This window comes from Scophthalmus maximus, chromosome 12, assembly GCF_022379125.1.
Source record: "Scophthalmus maximus strain ysfricsl-2021 chromosome 12, ASM2237912v1, whole genome shotgun sequence".
Classification (NCBI taxonomy): Eukaryota; Metazoa; Chordata; class Actinopteri; order Pleuronectiformes; family Scophthalmidae; genus Scophthalmus; species Scophthalmus maximus.
In genome coordinates this window covers 10,806,534-10,812,943 of record NC_061526.1, presented here as the reverse complement: position 1 = coordinate 10,812,943, position 6,410 = coordinate 10,806,534, and the positions used below count along the sequence as shown (strand labels likewise).

Here is a 6,410-nt window from a genome sequence, read left to right as displayed (position 1 = left end):
GCCACCAGCAGTCATGTTGGGCCTCTTAGTGAAATGAGGCAGGGCATGATGATCAATATGGCTGCCAGTGCTTCCTGTGACATTAGACATTAGGCCTGCAAATCACCACTCTCCCCAGCCACACACACTCCCCCCAGAAACACACACACTCACACACTCACACACTCCCTCCCTCCCTGCAACACACACAAACAGTCTATATACTGGCATCCATCTCCTGTTGTGTTTCCTGATGAGCGGTAGTGTGTCTGAATATGTTTGCATGTTACGATGGAGAACAGATATAATCAAATTAACAAAGGGCTAAATATTGGACTGACTCCTCCTTGAAGTTGCCAAAAACATGACTTGCATGAATGCTAACAACCAATTTGACTTGTGCTGCCCCCAAGTGGTCGAATAAAATATGGACTGGTTCTATTTTTAACTTTTAAGAGCACATTTAAATGAACACCATTTTTTGTCATGCTCTGAGGACCTAGTCTCACGTCTCGCTAGTTACTGTGAGGCCGGTGGATGTTTTGTTCAGCGGTGCCGTCCATGGTTAAGTGTGAGGGCCTGAATCAAGGACTTCAAAACACATGTTTTTTTCTATGTAGACCAGACAAATAGCTTTGGCTGTACAGCAGAATACAAAGAGACAGTTCTCGTGGTGAAGATGGATTTGGCTGTCACTTCTGCTGCGTCCGTTTCTCTGCCACCCATGCCTCGTGTGTGCGCTGCCAATTAAGATGCGGCTGTCGTCTGGTAAATGCAGCTGTGCCCTGCGAGATGCAGTAGCCCACCCAATGACTGTAAATATCCACTGACATTAACCAGCCTGAGCAGCCACTTCCTGTCTGTGAACCCGTGGTGGCTGCTGTGTCTTGCCTCGGCCACCGTTTCCCGGAAAACAGAGAAGATCCTCCAGAGCCGGCTGTGAGGAGCTTCCAGGCCTCGGCGTATCGGGAAATCAGTTTTTTTCCCTGCGTCAAAAGAGCTTATGAATTCAAAATGAGACCTTCCCTCTTGTTTGCGCGCAATCCCTCCTGGTGTTTGAGGTGTTTACGTTTCTGCTGAGTCATGGTGGGTTTAGTTCCAGCTGATGGAAGAATAGTTATGGCGGCCAAACCCCAGGGTGGGTGGAAGTGAGTCAGATCTGTATTTGGCTGATAGCAGAAGTTTTTGTTGAGCTTCTGAAATGTTTGTGTTGAATTAAATAACAGCTGCGGTCGGCATTTCTGCTGTACACGCTGCCTCCGTAGATCAATAAAGCATCTGTTGATCAGTAAATTATTCAAGGCATTTGGTAACAGCTGTATTTTTTTTGTTTAAGCTGTCTCTCTGTTCCCATAAATCACCACATTGAGTATTTAAAGGTGGTCCATGCGGCATGTCAAACCCGGTTGCTGCACACACTGTACACGAGAGCCACAGGAGGAACATTTGCTTTTTTCTTTTACAGCACAACACTGAAGGAAACGTGTCCTGCTGGTAGAAACAGACAAATCCTTCATAGCTTCATTTTACGCTGTAGTTTAACACTAAATGTGGAATCAATTCGTTGCTATCGCACATCTGTGACTGCGTTTGCCTCCAGAGGGCTGGAATCTGGACCACAGCATCTCATCAAAGTGTAATTAGCTCCAACGCAATCCCATGACTAAATATTTTAAAATGCTACCCAAATGACAAACCATACCTTTGTATATATAAAGTGAATATTTAGATGTATATCAGTGTGCAGTCACAAGAAACTGGCCTTTGACCCTACAGCGGCTCCTCTGTCATGGCAGCACGCTCGCTCAGCAAACAGACCAGAGCCGTCCAGTGGCGTCATGGCTGCAGACTGTGGGTTAAAAGAGATTGTTGATGTTGTTATTACACACCGTTACATCAGTGACAGCTGTGGGTCGACATGTTCTCCTGAGTGCCATCATCAAATATTTACCTCTGCTGATACCAGCCCGGCAGATATCGCAATCACTCCAGTGATGTATTGTGTATGAATCATTTGTTTTTCAGAATGGTTGAAAAAAAGGCCAGTTGGAAGACAAGGACACGTTGTGGCGGCCTTTCTGTAAAGCAGCATTTAGGGGGAAGTAAGGAAAAACCTAATTGCTGACAATGGTAATGGTGATCATGCAAGCATACTGTACAGTCGCTAACTTTGTCTCACTGATATCTGGTATTTGTCAGTTGGCATAGAGTCGGTTACCTGTAATTAGAGTTTGCAGACTGAGCTGCAGAGGCAAGGCAAATTTATTTGTACAGCACATTAGAACAACAAGGCAATTCAAAGTCCAAAAATTCCTGAAATGTTTTATGATGTGCTCATAAAAAACCAACAAAGAAACACGCAAGGGTGAAGACAGTAAGGTTGTGGGCAGTTGAACCAAAACAAAACGCTGTACGAAGCTAAAGCACTCGCTGCAAGAGTTTTGTGATAATAATTTGTCGTCACATGTCTCAGAGTACAAGTAGTGTTTGTGCCACTGTTCATATAGAAATGTTGCAGCTTTAACTGAAAACTTTGATCAATTTATTTCAGTATCTATATGTTTAGTGTGTTGGGGTTTGTGTGCTTGTTTTTTACATTGGCACAAGTGTTTCCTCCAATAATTTATTTTTGTGATAACTTGAGGGCAGCAAAGTGTAAACACATCAATGACAATAATATTACATTATAATATTGACATATTTATTATATATTATTATATAATAATCATATGATTGTCCTGTACATATTCAGTCGGCTTCTGGCCGCACGATCAAAGTCAAGTCCAATTTTTTTTTTTAAGCTCTGTTTTGGTCCCCACCAATTAAGTAGCTTAGTTGTGTCTCTGCAATTTGCTGCTCGGCAGGTAGCATACGGTGGATTGGCTACAGCTTTTTGCTTTGAAAATTGCCGCCTTTTTATGGCTGGAATAACTGTTCATGAGACTGAACCAAAACAGTGAAGTTGTGGAACTGAAAAAAAACAAGACAGTGGTCCGAAAGAAGCTACGATCTGCAACTTTACACAATAACCTATTAACATAATGTTATTTTCAGACTGAGCCATAGATGACTGTGACTCTCTAAATGAGCAAAATACCACAAATTGAGTTAAGATCATTAATTGTAAAGATACATCTAAGGCAAATATGAAATATATACAACACTGAGAATACAACAGTGTTTTGTTGTTGTTTATTTAAAATTAATGATGCTGTGTTTGCCCCCCCCCCGTTGTACCCTTCGCTTCATTGAGAGACGCTTAATTACCCTGACAGCCAATGGGCTTCACGGACCGGCTGCGGTAATGAATGAACTACACCCCTCGCGTTCCCGGCATGCATTGTGGAAATGGAGCGCTAGAGAGAGAGAGCGAGAGAGAGAGAGAGAGAGAGAGAGAGAGAGGTTGTTGGGGGGGCATGGTTTTAAGTCTAAGGAGGACCGTGGACCTGAGCGCAGAAGAAGAAGAAGAAGAAGCAGAAGCAGCAGCAGCAGCAGCAGCAGCATCATCATCATCATCAGAAAAAGAGTCATCACCCGACACTCACTCATCAGTGAGAGCTGCGCTCAGGTAAATGGCGCGTATTTGCGCATTTTTTCTTCGCAGCAGCATCATTCCCTACGTTCCGTGTATCTACTATTTGTCTGCGCGTGCGTGTTTCCTGCCGCGGGCTGTGCTTGTTTCGGAGGCTCCGACACAACGTAGCTCCTCTTTTTTTCCCGGGTATGTTTTGGTCATATCCCGTGACCGTCCCTCGGCTCGGACAAGACGCGCCTTGGCGTGTTGCTGTGTCAGTCGGGGGCAGCTGCGTGATGTTCAGTACGGTGGGTCTGTGCAGGGATTCCCCCCCCCTCTCAGTCGTGTCTCCGCAGCTCACAGCCCAGTTCCTCCTCCTCCATGGAGGGATTCATCAGGGGGGTATCCATTTCATGATTGTGGCTTCGGTGGGATACGGGATTATAAAGTGAGCACACAGGTAGATGCCGCCCCCCCCCCCCCCCAAGGATACTTGGCTCTTTAGCGGCTATCTTTCCCTGTCTGTTGTCTGGCGCTGGGCAAGGAGCGGTTTTAAAGTGCTTTAGCGGAAAATGTCACCGTGAGAGCAGTGAGAATCAACCAAGCAAGAAAAAAATGAGGGCTGGAAAATCTAAAACAATGAACTGTAAGATTGGATTGAGAGAGTTTTTATTCATTTACTTGTGCTCTTAGGGAAAAGATGCTATCATGAATTTCTGTCCACTAACCAAAGCTCTGTAATATTTGAAGCACAATCGATAATGTCTGTTGCAGGGCGACTCGCTTGTGGTTCTAAGCATCTGGCGACCAAAACTGATCAAATTGCACCCACACAGTCCTGATGGAGCAGATCAGCCCTTATCTTATGCAATAAAGTGATTTGAGAGGCCAGAGTGTTGCACATGGACGCAATGTTACAGTGTCAGCCCTGAATATTAATGATAATGACGCCATACTGGCAAATAAACACCATGAAATATTAATGGGTCAATCAGAAGGCAGACTCAAGAGTTCCATCCATAACCAGTTATCTACCTTGTCTCCCAACAGATGCTCCTCAGTGTGGAAGGCTGGCTGCAGCCAATAATGACCCCCCCCCCCCCCCCCCCCCCTGTTTTTTGTTGTTGTTGTGTGAAATGATAAGTTGCAAAGAAGCAAAGTGACCTTTCTGTCCTTGATTAGCTGGCTCGATGCCGCTCGGTGTGCACCAGACCTCTTGCAGAGACGTGTCAAGTTTGTGAAGGGAGGAGACTGCGATGCAGACGCAAGTATTAGTAGTGTGGGGGCTGGTTTGTAGTGAATGGAGCTTTGAATCAATATCCTGCTGATGCTCTTTATATGGAAATGATTACTCAACTGCCTTTTGGTCAGAGCTCAAATATGAATGGGTGGTGCATTGCATTAAGTATGTGTGGTGTTTTTGTTGTTCAATAATTCAGTTTTACATTTTTGCAGGACATTAATCAAATGTATCCTTGTATTGGTTCTTTCCAATCAAATCTCTGGTTATTTGTCTCCTCGCTGATGTTTGGCTCGACCACTCAATGACCTTGGGGTCTTTCCCAAGCTAGTACAAGCTGCTGGGTTTACCCCAATGGTTTCTTTTGAGTTGTTTTGAGGGAACCCTTCTGATATCTAAGTCCTTTATGTGTAGGGAAAAGGAAAGGTCTTAAGGGTGGATACAACCTCCGGCCTCATTGTATGTGTGCGCGTGTTGGTTTTTGAGGATACTAATGTGGCATCTGCAGTGAGAAGTAAGGAGAGGTGACTGCGTGGTGACTCCACGCCTCACCGGTTCGTCACTGCTGTTGCTGCTGCTGTTGCAGACTCTGGCAGCGAGCTCAGTGTCACACTGAGCAGATTCCGTCACTGCAGTCGTGGAGGTTCACAGTTCATGGAGGACTCTCACGTTCCTGCTCGGTGGTTCTCCAAGCACAGGGAGCAGCAATATTTTCACCGTAGGGTTTCGAGTTTAATTTATAAGTGGATTCAGGAGACGTAATTATGTTCTCATTTATGTTATTGCATCTTGTCTGGTTGTCCCGTACAAAAATAGGCAGTGCACCGAAAGCATGTCACAGCATGTATTCATGTTTTATGCAATGAAATCAACAGTCTAGGCCCAATAGTGTCTTCACAAAGCTGGTATTTTACTCGTTTAGTGATGGTTAATAAAATAAGCAGCAGGCTTCCACACAACATCCCACAACAACTCAACACCATCTGTACTGTAGACGTCGCTGCAGAGGAAGTGCAGGGTTTTAGTTCTAAGTTTGTCCCAGCCCCCAAGTTTGTTTTATTTGTGGAAATATTTATCTTTCCATATTCTTTGTTTTTTTGTGCCCCACACTTCCCAGAATACGGAGCACTTGTGGTTGATTGAGTCGTGGTGCTCGACGTTTCACAGATTGAAGTTTTGGAGGAAATGCTAAAAATATCAATATCTGCCTTAAAATTGGTATTTGGTATTAGTACTTTGGTAATGTTGAACAAAAAAAAAAAGGATTGTGGTGTTTGAATGATTCCAGAGTGGACACCATAAGATATATTGATTATCAACACTAAATATTAGTAATCAGCTATTTTTGTAGAGAGGTTACAGTAATGGCTTCTGAATTAATACCAGTCACACTCTTGTAGAAATCACATAATACAACACATCTTCATCTATACCAGTGTTATCGCACACTCTTTGACCCACCCATGACGATTAATAAGGCCAGTTTGTCAGAGGAAGGCTTTTCAGAAGGGATATTTAGCCTCTCTGTGCAGTCGCAGTAGCAACATTAAGAAGGGGGACAGGGTGCTATAGACACACAGTGACGGTGAGTCATAATGTTACCATCATTGTTCCCTGAAAAGTAAGAGTGGTGTGTTTCCTGGCTGGATTACTGCATCGCATGCAGGTCTAAAAGTC

At 44.2% G+C, this 6,410-nt stretch overlaps 1 protein-coding gene across 1 annotated transcript in view; it reads left to right on the top strand.

Moving 5' to 3' along the window:
• Window positions 1-14: 14 nt before the first annotated feature.
• Window positions 15-6,410, top strand: part of LOC118286605 (synapsin-3-like) — a 102,276-nt gene continuing 95,880 nt past the window's right edge. The window contains exon 1 of the mRNA XM_035611167.2: window positions 15-3,547. The gene's annotated coding sequence lies outside the window, so the exon portion shown is untranslated. The remainder of the gene's footprint in view (window positions 3,548-6,410) is intronic.